The 15,385-nt window shown below is 36.7% G+C and overlaps 1 protein-coding gene across 1 annotated transcript in view; it reads left to right on the top strand.

The window, feature by feature from the left end:
• Brip1 (BRCA1 interacting protein C-terminal helicase 1) overlaps positions 1 to 15,385 on the top strand; it is a 112,547-nt gene that overhangs the window by 82,993 nt on the left and 14,169 nt on the right.

Raw genomic sequence — 15,385 nt, 5'->3', positions numbered from 1 at the left:
AGGGGTTACAATTACATGGGCAAGATAATGAGTACATTTCTTATCAAGCATTGTAGCCTCCTCCTTTGTTTCCCCTTCCCATCCCTTCCCATCCTCCCCCGGCCCCCAGCTTATTGTTTTTAAGATAAATTTTTGCCAAATGCATTATTAAAAGCAGTTTCTAAGTATTGAAATTCCCACTTTAAAATCTTGTTTAAATCTTAAGTAAAATGCTTAGGTTTACACTGCCTTGGGCAGTGACAAAATATGAGCCAACATCTTTTCTGAAGAACAAATGAACCTACAAAATAAATGAACTGCTGATTTTTTTTTCAAGAACCCCACCCCTGCCCCTGCACATTGTTGATTGATACCAGGGCCTTGCACATGTCAGGTCAGTGTTCTGACACTGAACTACATTACCACCATTAGTTCCCTGTCCCTTCGTCCCTTCCCTCTTTCCTCCCCCCCCCCCCTCTTTCGTGTGTGCCATTGCTGTGGCTTGAACTCAGAATCTTGCTCTCTCATTCCTGACTTTTTCACTTAAGGCTGGTGCTCTACCTCTTGATCCAGACCTCAACTTCCATGACTCTCTTACTGGGAGAAAAAATGATTTTGCTGGGCATGATAATACATGTCTATAATCCCAGCATTCAAAGATCACAAGTTTAAGGCCAATCTGGATTCCATAGTGAGATCAAAGTTTTGCAACTTAAAAAAATGTTTAATATTTCTACCACCTTTAACTTTGAAAATAAAAAAATATATTAAGAAGTTTTAGTGTTATTATAAGGGTAATTACAGAGGGGGGCTACAGTTACATAAATCAGGTAGAGTATATTGTTTCTTTTTGGACAATGTCATCCCTTCCCTTACTCTCTCCCAGTTTTTCCCTCTTTTTTGGGGGGAGGTGGGGTTGGTTGTGGGGCTTGAACTCTGGGCTTGGGCGCTGTCCCTGCACTCTTCAGCTCAGGCAAGCGCTCTACCACTTGAGCCACAGCGCCACTTCCGGTTTTCTAGTGGTTTATTGGCAATAAGAGTCTTATGGACTTTCCTGCCTGGGCTGGCTTTGAACCATGATCCTCAGATCTCAGCCTCCTGAGTAGCTAGGATTACAGGCGTGAGCCACCAGCACTCAGCCAGTTTTTCCCTCTTGTCTCCACCCATTGTTGTATAGTTGTATAGTTCATTTTCAACGTAATGTACAATTAGTACCATTGCTGCATTTGTTTACCCTTTGTCCCTCCATTTCTGTGCCACCCCGTTAACTTCACAACAACAGAGAAACAAACAAGACAAAAAAGAAAATAAATAAAGACAGCAATGAAGAAAACAACCTGGTTTCCATTTCCTGGAGTTCATTTTTAAAATAATATTTTAAAAGTAAAACCTGTCATTTAAAGTCAAGCCTTATGTTTGAAAGCTAAATTGGGTATCATAATAGAAATCTAGACAGCAGGTGTTGGTTATACTTAGTTGAATGCCAGTAGCTCACACCTATGATTCTAGCTACTTAGGAGGCTGAGATCTGAGCATAACAATTCAAAACCAGCCAGGGCAGGAAAATTCCAAGAGACTCATCTCCATTTAACCACAAAAAGCTGGTAGTGAAGCTGTGGTTCAAGTGGTAGAGTGCTAACCTTAAGCAAAAAAGCTCAGGAACAGTTCCCAGGCTCTGAATTTTAAGTCCCAGTTACCAACACACACACACACACACACACACCCTTATTAATATTTGAACTGTGAAGGTGATAAACTGAATTTTAACATTTTAGATGTATTTTTTATGCTTTCCTTAATCTTATTTTACTTCTCTCTTGCTTATATTTTATATTAAACTATATAATTTGTATATATAAAATATTTACATTTCTAATTTGATATATATTGTAAATAATAGATATATCTTGTGAAGTCTGAGTCTGAGTCTACTGCAGCTGGTTTTGATTTCTACTTTTTGTGCCTACCATTCCCACCTTGCCTTTCAAAACCTCCCCCTGGACTGCCTTTTTATTATCATATTGCCTCCCATCCACAATCCTCTGCCGTAAAAGTTTTTGTCTTCTTCCAGGTTTTGTCTTCTTGGTGCATTCTGTTAAGAGGTTAAGAGCCTGTGGTTCCATTTACACCTCACACTGCTTCCTTACATAAGTTTTTTTTTCTCTCTCTCTCTGTTTTAGCTACCTCTTTTCCCTCTCTTCTCTCACTCTCCTTCCCTCAACCTTTTCTCTCTCTCTCTGTCTCAGCATTGTAAGACATATCTTACAAGAATATAAGTGAGGGCTGGGAAGGTGGCTCAGTGGTAGAGCGCTTGCCTTGCATGCCTGAGGTCCTGGGTTCGATTCCTCAGCACCACATAAGCAAAAAGAAAAAAGCCGGAAGTGGTGCTGTGGCTCAAGTGGTAGAGTGCTAGTCTTGAGCTGAAGAGCTGAGGGACAGCGCCAAGACCCAGAGTTCAGGCCCCACGACCGGATCCAAAAAAAAAAAGAATATAAGTGAAACTGTTTAGACTAACACAGAACTAATCATGAACTGATTATCATAACTACCTTACTAGCATATTTTATAGAGATCTGCTTTCAAGAACAAATAATATGTGGGTTACAAAGTGTCTAGTAAGGATTATAAAGGATATAAAAGTGCAGATATTGACCATAATTCCTCAGAACATTTGTAATTAATTGTATGTTTCTTAGTAAAAGATTTGTTTCGAAACTGAACAATGTTCTTAAAAATATTCTGCCAATGTACATATTTTCATCCATATTTGATGGAAATGTAGCCACTCTGTAAAGAACTCTAATTTATATGGCTCCTAAACCAATATGTCTGTATTCAGTAATATATTTAAAGCACCAGATATTGACATCTTAATTTTAGGTTAGTAGTCAAAGGCAATGGCAATATAGCCAGTATAGTTGTGTGCGTGTGTGTTTTTTAAATATGCTTATGCCAGGTGCTGGTGGCTCACGCCTATAATCCTAGCTACTCAGGAGGCTGAGATCTGAGTATCACAGTTCAAAGCTAGCCCGGGCAGGAAAGGCTGTGAGACTCTTCTTTCCAAAAAACCACTAGAAAGCTGGAAGGGGCGTTGTAGAGCACTCAGTGGCGGTAGAACACTCGCCTTGAGCTGAAGAGCTGAGGGACAGCACCCAGGCCTCTGGTTCAAGCCCCACAAATGCAAGAGTGTATGAAAATAGCCTGGACTCCATCAAAACCTACATTGGTTTATAGAAATGAGAGATAAATAATGAGCTTAGTCCTGTTACCTCTAGTTCACGAGGCTCTATTGCCTTGTGTTCATTGTCTTTCATTCAAACAACTGTGTGAGGTATGGCAGGGTTTTCCTCTTTTGAAAGAAGAAATTCAGGAAGCTATACGGCAGTGTTATGATTTTCCCTCGTCAAAACCTTGGCCTTGAACCATATGCTTCTGTAGTTCCATTTCCTCAATGTAGCTAGAGCAAATAGTTGCATTTGTTGTTGTTGGTGGTGGTGTGTTTGTTTGTTTTTTTCTGTTGTTGTTGATGCCAGTCCTAGGGCTTGAACTGAGGGCTTGGGTACTGTCCCTGAGCTTCTTTTGCTCAAGGCTAGCATTCTAGCACTTGGGCCACAGCACCACTTCTGGCTTTTTCTATGTATGTGGTACTGAAAAATCGAACCCAGGGTTTCTATGCATGCTAGGCAAGCACTCTACCACTAGGCCACATTCCCAGCCAGTTGCATTTTTTTAGAAATGTTAATTTAAGCATTTGCAGGTTTATCTGACCAGTATCTGAACATGGACAGCCATTACTTTTTTAAGTACTGGGGTTTGAATTCAGTGTCTTGTGTGCTCAACTGGCATTCTACCACTGAGCCATGCTTCCACCCTAACCATTACTCTTTTAGGAGAAGGGGAATTGATGAATGAAGAGAAGGGGGAGAGAACAATAAAATATTCAATACATAACTTACAACATTAAGAAAAGTGTGGAGGGTTTTAGAGGGCAGGGTGAGAATGTTCAGAAGGGTGACATTGACCAAAATATATTGTATTTATTAACTGCTTTGTTGAATTGCAGCTCCTTTATACAACTGCTTAAGGATAACAAAAATAGAAACAAAAATTAAAAAAATAACTAGACTAAACTTAGCTCTTTGTATAGGATCCACATATTAACGTTTTTTGAATGTCTTAAAGTCATACATATTTTTCTTTTAGTAGGAAAATCTTAATTTCTTTTTTCCTACTCTTAACAAGTTGTTTTTATAATAAAAAACTTAATTCTCAGTTCTAAGGTGTTTTTGCATCATTATTTTCAAAGCATTTACTCAAAAGTGTTTAAAGGGGCAGGGAAGGTAGCTCAGTGGTAGAGCGCTTGCCTTGCATGCCTGAGGCCCTAGGTTTGATTCCTTAGCACCACATAAGCAAAAAGAAAAAAAGCCGGAAGTGGTGCTGTGGCTCAAGTGGTAGAGTGCTAGCCTTGAGCTGAAGAGCTGAGGGACAGCGACCAGGCCCAGAGTTCAGGCCCCACAACTGGACCCAAAAAAAAAAAAAGTGTTTAAATATTACTGAGTACCTAATAAACTATTCTGGATGGTAGCCAGAAACTAAATTAGCTTAACCAGTGATGTCAAATACATGAAGAAAAGAAGATATCTACTTGGTGAAGAATCTATTTTATGTTCTCTATTTTCTTCACTCCCTCCCTTTCCTTCTTGCCTCCCTCTCCATTTTGGCCTTATACATGCTAGACAATACTGTACACCTGACCCACACCCCACCAAAGCTTTGTTTCTTAAATGTGAATTGTCAGGGTTTTTTTCCCCAACACTTAACAATGTATGACACCAAGTTTAATAGGTTTCTATACAAAAAAAAGTCTTAGTTTCTATACAAAAAAAAAAAAGCCTTATTAGACTTTTCTAATAACAATTAGAAAAGTGTCTTATAATGTGAAATACTTTATATTCCAGTTACTATGTCTGGCTTCTTATTCTTGGAAGATTACTTAGTCAATTCCTAATATAGCAGAGAAAATAACAATTGAAAACTCTTTCTAATGACTTAAATTTTTTTTTAATGCTGCCTGGCTTCTTGACTCTTGGCAGAAACTATTTTCCCTTTTTTTTTTTTTGTACTATGTTTGGTTAACTCAGTGTTTCAGAAATCTTGAAAATATGCCAGATGAAATAAAACCAGCTATATTCCTTTTATCTAGCTAAATTATTTTGTGTTACAAGACCTTATGCTGAGTTTAGAACTCCAGCCGCTGGAATTTGTACTGTGATGTGATGATAAGAGTGTTTATGCTATGATGATACGGAGCAGTAAATGTCTCTAATGCATGGTCTCTGCTTCCAGATTTGGTTTGCTATAAATGTTTACTTTTAGACTCTGTACCTTGGCAAGAGTTAAAACTATTCTTCTTAAGTGTTTGCTAGACAAATGTATTTGTTTTTCTGAAGCAAAGTTTTCTTAATATTTAAATCAGTGATTTTAGATGATTATTCATTCCTTGTCTTATTCAGAGATTTAAATTTCATCCTCAAGATTATGCATAACCACAAAAACTATATTTTAATTCAATTGTTGGTTTTTCTAGGAGGTGTTTAGTACTGGAATCAAAATACATATTTATATGAGTTAGGATGAAAGCCTTTATCTTTTGTGTGAGGTGGTGGTAAAGCAAAGAGATGCATTTATAGTTCCAGTTCATTTTAGTCACACTATTTCTTCAGAAGCTACTTATAAAACTTATAAAAGGGTACTTCAGAGCTGTTTAATTCAGTTATTTAAAGCCAACACTATTGGAGTAAAGAGTTGAAATTATAATGCTCAAAATTGTGACTTCAACTTGTTGATAATTTGTTTCCATTGTCTCTTACCACCATTTGTAATTAACTGAGGCATGGAAAGAAACTTAGATTTCAGATAGTAGAATGGAATGGTAAAAATTAAAATACAAAATCATGTAACTTCTGCTTGCATACTATGCGTCTATTGGACAGTTTTACACAAGTACCACTTCATTGTTGACTTATTAGAGTCTTTGCTGTTAAGTGGTGCTGTGGCTTAAATGTTGAGCACTTGCCTTGCGTTGAAGAGCTCAGGGGCAGCGCCCAGGCCCAGAGTTCAAGCTCCACACCAATGAAAAAAAAAGGAGCTATTTACATCAGCTTAAGTTTTGGTTAAGATACATTTTTATTTGTCTAGAAACTGCCACAAATAAGGATGCTTTTTTATTTTGAGTTAACTTTGAAATTTACTCACCAACAGAAATTTTTATGAAACATCGGAACCAGTGAGTTGCAAATTCCACCAGCTATAAGAGTTAGTTATTTAATAAGTGACCTAGTTGAGGACAGTGGCAAAACAGCCACATTTTTAGATGTTGGCAAATAACTTTCCAATATTTTAAGCTGTAGTCAGGTACATACAAAAGACAGCTATCACCCCTCATTTTGCAACCTTTGGTGAAAGATTGCAACCTTTGCCTTCTTTCTTCAAGTTTCCATATATCTCTACAATTACATGCACACTAACTTATTAGGGATGGGAAGCAAGCAGCTTAGACTACTTCCAAATAGTACAATTAAGTATATCTTTTTATTTTGGTAAAGGCTTATAAAAATGTATCTGAAAAGTAATAGTAGATGACCAAATGTTAACTTTCCAAAGCACACTTGAGCTCAGTTTATTTATAGTGTTTACTTTCTGTCAAAACTTAGCAAAAACATTCACAGTTAACTTCCATAATGTAAGATGTCTGTCTCATTAGGCATTAAAGAAGCATTGGTCAACAGGTAGAATGTTGTCAGAGCATACAACTAACGTGAATGTGGGCATGACCTCCCAAATAGATCAAAGACTAATCTCTTTGACAGTTACAAGATGGCAGAGCTGGCCCTGGGCCTTTTGCTGCTTCACATAGAAACTATTTGGTTGGAAAGCATGCCTAAGGAATAAGAATGTGTTTATAAGGATGAGCAGGTAAAAGTAAAAGGTTGTCTTTTGACATTTCAACTAATCCCTTCCAGCCTTTGATTTACTTAACATTTAGGCTATTTGCTGGCAGGAGAAACTGGCTTTTTCACATATGCTGCTTGTCATTTTAAATTGGGCATTAATCTTCATGCCTGACAGTCACCAAGCATACAGTGACATAGATTCTGATGCAATTAAAATGAGGTGTTCTGGCTTCCTACCTTTTCAAAACCCTTCATGTCACTTTTTCCTAATTAAATGGGATTGCCCAAAGATAATTTTTTATTTACTACTTAAAAAAATCTTTTTATATAATAAAAGTAATTAATAGTTAACTTCCATGGTTTAGGGTGTTTTTTAGCTTTTTTTTTTGAACTTTTTTTCCCCTAAAGTAATTTCCCTAGGGGGGGAAAATATTTTAAAGGCCTTTTGTACTGTTTTAAAAAAATACAAAAAATAAGCTTGCAAATTTGCAGGAAATCAAGTTTCTGTTCTGTAGGCATACAGAAAAGCTCATCTATCTTAATAAAAAAATAAAGACCAAGGAAACATAACACTGCTTATTTGATCATATAGCTGATACACTATATATTTCATTTATAAATAATGTTTCCTAGAATAACTGTTGTCCTAGAAGCAGTCATCATTGTCATGTACTAGTTCATCTGGGGTGTGGACAGTTTTGGGAACTCCTTAACTGTTAGGTCTGACAAAGTATAGAAGTAAAATTTCTTTCAGAAAATTACTGTTAATGAAGAGAAACTGCTTTTTTAAAAAAAAATTAAGTGTGTTCTTTTCTGAGTTGAGTAGGATTTTTCAATTCTTTTAATATCTAAATATTATGTCCTCTATTGCTTTACAGAAATGGTTTTTGCATATTATTTAGTACCCTGTGATATCATATTATACTTTATTTTTTTTGCCAGTCCTGGGGCTTGAACTCAGGGCCTGGGCACTGTCCCTGAGCTTCTTTTGCTCAAGGCTAGCACTGTACCACTTGAGGCACAGCGCAACTTGCAGCTTTTTCTGTGTATGTGGTACTGAGGAATCGAACCCAGGGCTTCATGCATGCTAGGCAAGCACTCTACCATTAAGCCACATTCCCAGCCCTACTATACTTTAAAAAGAAAGTTTCTTTCTTTATATTCTCCAGGTGCGTGTGCTTGTATGTGTGTGCTTATGTCCAGAGCTTGAACTCAGGACCTGGACACTATCCTTGTGCTTTTGTATTCAAGGCTAACATTCTACTACTTGAGCCATAGCTTCAGTTCCAGGTTTTGGCAGTTAGTTGAGGGAAGAGTCTCACAGACTTTCCTTCCTGGGCTAGATTTGAATTCTCATGCTCAGATCTCTGCCTCGTGAGTAGCTAGCATTATATACATGAGACACCAGCACCCAGTAAAATAAGCTCACTTTTAATTGATAGAATTTAGAAAACAACAGAGATTGTGAGTTCAGGTATTACATATTATATAAAAATTTTCAATACTCTGAATCTGAATGTGTTTATATGCTTTGATTCAGTTGTACCAGTATCTTTTGATGTGTAGAAATTATTTTGCTCTTGGTATGTTTTGTTACTTCTGCTATCTCTTAAAGTTTACCAGTTCTTCTGCGTTCATCAGTCTGCTGTTAAACTCATTTAATGAATTTTTATTTCAGTTACTGAATTTTTCAGTTGTATTATTCCTATTTGATTTTTTTCATGAATTACCCTTCTCTGTAGTGATTCTCTAAAGTTTATTCATTAAAATATGTGTTTTATTTTATTTAAATGTGTTTTTTAGCACTTATTTTAAGGTCTTTGCTATTCTCACAGTTCCCCTTCCTATTAATTTCTATTTACTGCTTATATTTTTTTCCCTTTTCCTATTACAGGTTACATTTTTCTAGTATTTTTGTTGTATGCTAATCATTATTAGCAGACATTACAGAGATTCTGAACTCTTGAAGAATCTTGAGTTTTGCTTTTTATAGGAAGTTCAATTAGTATGGTTCAATGAGAATTTAAGGGGTCCTGATTTGATTATTTGTTAGGAGAGATCTGAGAAAAGCCCCAAGTACTCAATCTTTGTCTCCCTGTTGGTCTTGTTAGGATTTGGTTTACTTCTTTGTTGGGATTAGATTAGAATAGGCATGTTGCTCTTCGTTCTTAACATGACATCGGGACTCAGATTGCTGTCTAGGGTTAAGAGGTATTAATGGTATCTCCAGAATTTCAACATATTCCAGGTTTCCTTGACCACTTTTAGTTCTGTTATGTTCTCAAACTGAATTAGGATCATTCCAAACACGTGCACTCAAAGCTTCAATTAGGATCTTGCTGAAGACTATACATGAGCTGCGGGGCTATTTTCCATACAGCTTCCTCCTCTTTTCTCTGCCGCACTGATTCCAGGAACTTTCAATACGTTAAATTTGGATAAGCTCCCTGAGCAGGACCACAGTACTTTAATACAGCTCACTTCCTGTGGTTGGGAAATTGTACCCACTAGAAGATAGGAATGCTTACTTCAGGTTTCCCTTCTTGAGTTGCTTTATGCTCCTTGCTCATTGATGCTGAAGATAGTTGCCTCATATTCCAATTGTGTGGTTGTGTAAGGAGAAAACTTAGAACTAGTTACTTCAGTATGACTGGCATGAAAAAGATGTTAACCTTCCATTAAATTTTTGCTATTCTTACAAATGGCAAATATTTTTATGGCATTTTATTTTTTGTAGTTCTAGATACTAACTAGTAGGACATTGTTTTGTCTTGATAAGCTAGGTATATTTTTACTATGAACAACAATTTCATGTACCTTTCCATTTCATTAGAATTTGTATCTTAAAATGTATATGTAGAGAAGCCAGGCGCTGATGGCTCATGCCTGTAATCCTAGCTACTCAGGAGGTTGAAATCTGAGGACCGCGGTTCAAAGCCAGCCTGGGTAGGAAAGTCTGTGAGACTCTTTATCTCCAATTAACCATCAGAAAACTGGAAGTGGCACTGTGGTTCAAGTGGTAGAGCAGCTCATCTTGAGCCTGAAGAGGTGAGGGACAGCCCTCAGGCCCAGAGTTCAAGCCCCACGACTGACCTCCCCCCCAAAAAATATATGTAGAAAGTGTACAAATATCAATACCATACCTATTAAGTGTGTTACAGAAATAACCTTGAAATTTATCTTTAATTATGGATTTTTTTAATCTTACAAATTTTTAGCTTCCAGAGATATCTGTCCAAACATTCTTTGTATGGTTTTGTCTTGTAAGTCTTTCCTGAGATAGTCTATCCATTTAAGGGGCAAAACATTTATATGTTTTCAATATCTTGAATATTTTTTATAAATGATTTGACACTCTGATTTTACTGATTTTTTTTTTTTTTGTCGGTCGTGGGGCTTGAACTCTGGGCCTAAGCGCTGTCCCTCAGCTCTCCAGCTCAAGGCGAGCTCTCCATGGCTTGAGCCACAATGCCACTTCCGGTCTTCTAGTGGTTTATTGAAGATAAGAGTCTCACGGGGGCTGGGAAGGTGGCTCAGTGGTAGAGCGCTTGCCTTGCATGCATGAGGCCCTGGGTTCAATTCCTCAGCACCACATAAGCAAAAAGAAAAAAGCTGGAAGTGGCATTATGGCTCAAGTGGTAGAGTGCTAGCCTTGAGCTGAAGAGCTGAGGGACAGCACCCAGGCCCAGAGTTCAGGCCCCACGACAGGACCCCCCCGCCCTCCCCCCAAAAAAAGCATCTCACGGACTTTCCTCAGATCTCAACCTCCTGAGTAGCTAGGATTACAGGTGTGAACCACTGGCACCCAGCTGATTTTACTGATTTTTAAATGACTACTTTTTCAAAGGGAATCGCATTTAATAATTTATCCTTTTCTTAATGTAATAAAATACACATTTATTATATGCCAAACATATTATTTGCCATATTAGATGTCCAACATATTATATGCCAAACAGACCAGGTAATGATCTGCTTCCAGACTATTCTGTATTCCAGTTCTCTCATCAATATTGCATTAACTGTTTGTTTACTACATAGCTGAAAAGTAGCATACAGTTTAAACACACACACACACACACACATGCACACACACACAACTTTGGAGTTGTTTTATACGAGTCAGTAAAACGTATATAGCAGTTCCAGTTTCTTGTTGAGGATGTTGTACAGTGGTGATTCTTAGTATTTCAGTATCTTAGCATCTGCTTGAGAACATGGTGAAATCCATAAGCTCAGTAGTATGTTTCTGGGCTTACATCAAACACAGCACTTCCACAAGAAGTGTTTAGCATGATTGAAAGACCAGTAGAGGTGTAATCATTAGACTTTTAATGATTACATGAACTTTAGCCTGAACTCATTTTAGAAGGAATTATTCAAACACTTAATGATAACTCTGACAACCAGAATATTTTCAATTTATAGCTGAGAAAGTTTTGAATTGTATCCAATTGTAAATTGCCCTCTGCATTTCACTTTAAAATTCCCAGAACTCCTTCTTCCTACCTCCCTCCAGGAGAGAACATGTGCAAAGATACATATTATACAAGATAGACAAAATGCTGATACAATGCAAAATCGAGATACTCTTTCTTTGTATGCAACTTTTTTCATTAACAATATTTGAAAAAAATATAATTCAATATCAGGGGAGTAACAGCAACCAGATACACACTATTGTTCTGATGTATCAGAATCTTAAGATATTCAGCAGTCAACACAATTAGATTCAGATTCCTAGTAGGAAGAAAGTAAGGTGCATTGTTTTTAGCATGATTGAAAGACCAGTAGAGGTGTAATCATTACTTTAAAATTCATAATACCAGATTATTGCCTACAGGCAGTTACTAGGAAACAGTGCACAGTGTAGGGTGGTAAAACCCCAGAGTTTAGCAGTGTTACTGACACCAGAAATCAGGTTCTTTGGAGGCTGTGGCAGTGAGAATTTGCAAAGCAGAGTATAAGAGAAGATTGAGCTGTGCAGAGAAAGCTCCAGCTCTCTGCAGCGGCTTCCCCTAGAATCTGTAGTTGAGTATTGACTGGTACATGCACATACCAAGGCAGAAACTACCCAAGACTAGGAAAAGGAGTAGATCGAACAATCCCTTGAATTCATAAAGAGCTGGAAATAGTTTGTGTTTTCAGCAGCCCATATTGAGCAAAAACTCTCAATTTATACTACATGGATTGGTGGACATAAGAATTTTACCCTTGAACTGGTTTTAGATTAAAGCATGTGTTAGACCTGTTCTGAGAACATTTAGAAGCAAGACTTAAAAGAATGAGCTGGTTCCAAATAACTTAACTATACCTCATAAGAAAACACAATACTATATAAATTCCTAAGCAAAATCCAGTAGTCATTGATAAAATATTCACTGCTAGAAAGGAGAGAAGAAAAAAGTAACAAACTTGAGAAGAAGAAGAAGAAATATAACCTTTAATATAGATGAAAATCAATCAAAGGAAATAAAACCAGAAGTGAGATGTTAGAATTAGCAGATAAGGACATTGAAATATTATATTTTATATTCTGTTATGTTCAAAGAACATATAAAAAGTGTGAGTATGATCATAACAGAAATAAGATAAAGACTATGACCCTATTACATTTCTAGGTAGATTGGAAATTGTGGAAATTTAAATTGTACAAAATGAAGCATAAAGTTTTTTTTTAAAGCTAGAATAAATGAATGGAGCATCAATAACATGTAGGGTAATAGAAAATGGCCAAATAAAGGTGTAATTGGGGACCAAGAAGAAGAGAATGTGTGGAGCCAGGATGAACTTAAAAAGAAAACAAGATAATAACTGAAAATTTCCCACATTTGCTGGAAGATGTAAACCCACAGGTTTTAGAAGTTTAGTAAAACTGAAGCAGAAGACACATAATGTCCCAAATTACTGAAGAATAATGAGACAGCCAGGTGCTGGTGGCTCACACCTGTAATCCTAGCTACTCAGGAGGCTGAGATGTGAGGATTGCAATTCAAAGCCAGCGTGGGCTGGAAGGTCCATAAGACTCTTATCTCTAATAAACTACTCAGAAAAAGCCAGAAATGGCTCTCTGCCTCAAGTGGTAGAGTGCCAGCCTTCAGCACAGAGTCTCAGGGACAGCATCCAGGCTTTGAACTCAAGCTTCGGGACCAGCAAGAAAAGAAAAAGACATGTAAGAGTATAACAGCTGACCTATGCAAACCAAAAAAGAACCGAGATGTACCTTTGAAGCAGTGAAAGAAAAAAACTCATCAGCTGTCAACCTAGAATTGGTGATTTAGTGAGACAATCAAAAGTTAGGATATAACAAAAGCTTTTCAGAAAAGCAAGAACCAAAAGCTGAAATTATTGCCATCAAACCTTCACTATTAAGTAATGTTAATGGCAGTCTCAGAAAGAAAATGGTATTAAATAGGAACTTAAATCAAAAGGAATGAGGAGTGCCAGAAGTGGTAAATCTGTGGATAAAGTTTTAACAGATTCACATTTTTAGAACAAAAATGTTACTGGAAAAACATGAGTAAACTATGTAGATTAACTGAAATGTTTGATCATTAATTTCTGAATCGGAGCAATTGAACAAAAGACAAGAAATCCCCCTATTATGTATTATAACATTTCTGTAAATCTTTTTCTTTTCTTTCTTTCTTTCTTTTTTTTTTTTTTTTTGTCGGTCATAGGGCTTGAACTCTGGGCCTAAGCACTGTCCCTCAGCTCTTCAGCTCAAGTCTAGCACTCTGCCACTTGAGCCACAGCACCATTTCTGGATTTCTAGTGACTTATGGGAGATAAGAACTTCACAGCCTTTCCTGCCCGAGCTAGCTTTGAACCACATTCCTCAGATCTCAGCCTCTTGAGTAGCTAAGATTACAGGCGTGAGCCACTGGCACCTGGCTACATTTCTGTAAATGTAAACATCATAAATTAAAAGTTAATAGATTACTTAAAATATCAGTAATCAGAATATTTTCTGGGCTTATAGCATTTCTTAAGCAAAAACATATGATGACCATAGCACAGATGACATTAAAGGGAAATGCATTTATTTTATAGTTTTTATACCAGATGTGAACTTGTACAATACTAATTTAAAATAGATTTGATAAGTATATATGTTGCAGATCCTGAAGCAGTCACAAAAAAAAAAGAAGAAGGCCACATACTGGTGGCTCACACTTATAATCCTAGTTCTCAGTAGGCTGAGATTTGAAGATTGTGGCTCAAAGCCAGCCCAGGCAGGAAAATCTAAGAGACTCCTAATTGACTATGAGAAAACCAAAAGTGGAGTTGTGGCTCAAAGTAGTAGAGCACTAATGTTGAGCAAAAAAGCTCAGGACAGTGCCCAGGCCCTGATTTCAAGCCCCACGACTAACAATAAATAAATAAAAATTCGGAGAAAAAAAAACATTAAAAAAAAATCTAGGACAGATAGCTAATAATACGATAGTGGAAGTAAATTGAAACAATGGGAGGTATTTTTTGATTAATGCAAAAAGTAAAGAGCAGATGAGACAAATTAAAAATTATAGCATGATCTTAAATCCAATTATAACAATAACTACATTAAATGTAAATGAACTAAAATCCCAATTAAAATAGATTAGCACACTGCATAAACATAACAGAATGAATAGTTAATATATTTTGACATGGATATATTCCAAAAGCAGCAGAGACATTCATCATATTTATTATTTGATAACACATGAAATTCCAGAGCAGTTGTTACCAGATCCACTGGCAGAGGAAGGAAATCAACTTGAAAAGATAAGAAGAAACATCTTGGTGGTGATTTAAAAGAAAGTTCTATATTATGATTGTGTAGGTGGCTCCAACACTGTACGTTTGTTATAACTCATCTCTTTTGTGTGAATTTTATTATTTGTTGGCTATCTTCAAAACAGGTTATTTTTTTTTATTGTAAAGATACTATACGGAGGGTTACAGTTACATGAGTAAGGTAGTGAGTACACTTCCTATTGAGCATTGTTACCCCCTCCATTGTTTTCCCCCTACTATCCCTTCCCTCCCTACCTTCCCCAAGGTTCTTTTTTTTTTTAATTATGATTAAGTGATTACATAATTTCCCAAATTTCACAGTATTGTGGAATAATGAAGCTTATTTAAAGTCACAAGTTCATTCTAACTTTCCTGGAGCAAATTGTCTATCATGGTCTATAACATATAACGGTGTACACATATACACCATACATGTGATCAGAAGCATGAGGATATTTAGTAGTGGTTCGACCAGATGAGTGGAAGTTCTTTGTTTCTTAAGTCCTGTTAATTTTGTCTTATCACTTAACATTTTGGATTTAACATCCACTTTTCAGGGAGACCATGTACTGTTTGTCTCTTTGCTCTTGGCTTACCTCGCTCAACATGATTCCTTCTAGCTCCATCCATTTCCCTGAAAATGCCATTATTTTGTCATTTCTAATGGCTGCATA

This window comes from Dipodomys ordii, unplaced genomic scaffold, assembly GCF_000151885.1.
Source record: "Dipodomys ordii isolate 6190 unplaced genomic scaffold, Dord_2.0 Scaffold19, whole genome shotgun sequence".
In the NCBI taxonomy this organism is placed as follows: domain Eukaryota; kingdom Metazoa; phylum Chordata; class Mammalia; order Rodentia; family Heteromyidae; genus Dipodomys; species Dipodomys ordii.
The sequence above is the reverse complement of the archived record's forward strand: the minus strand, read 5'-3'. Positions and strand labels throughout refer to the sequence as shown.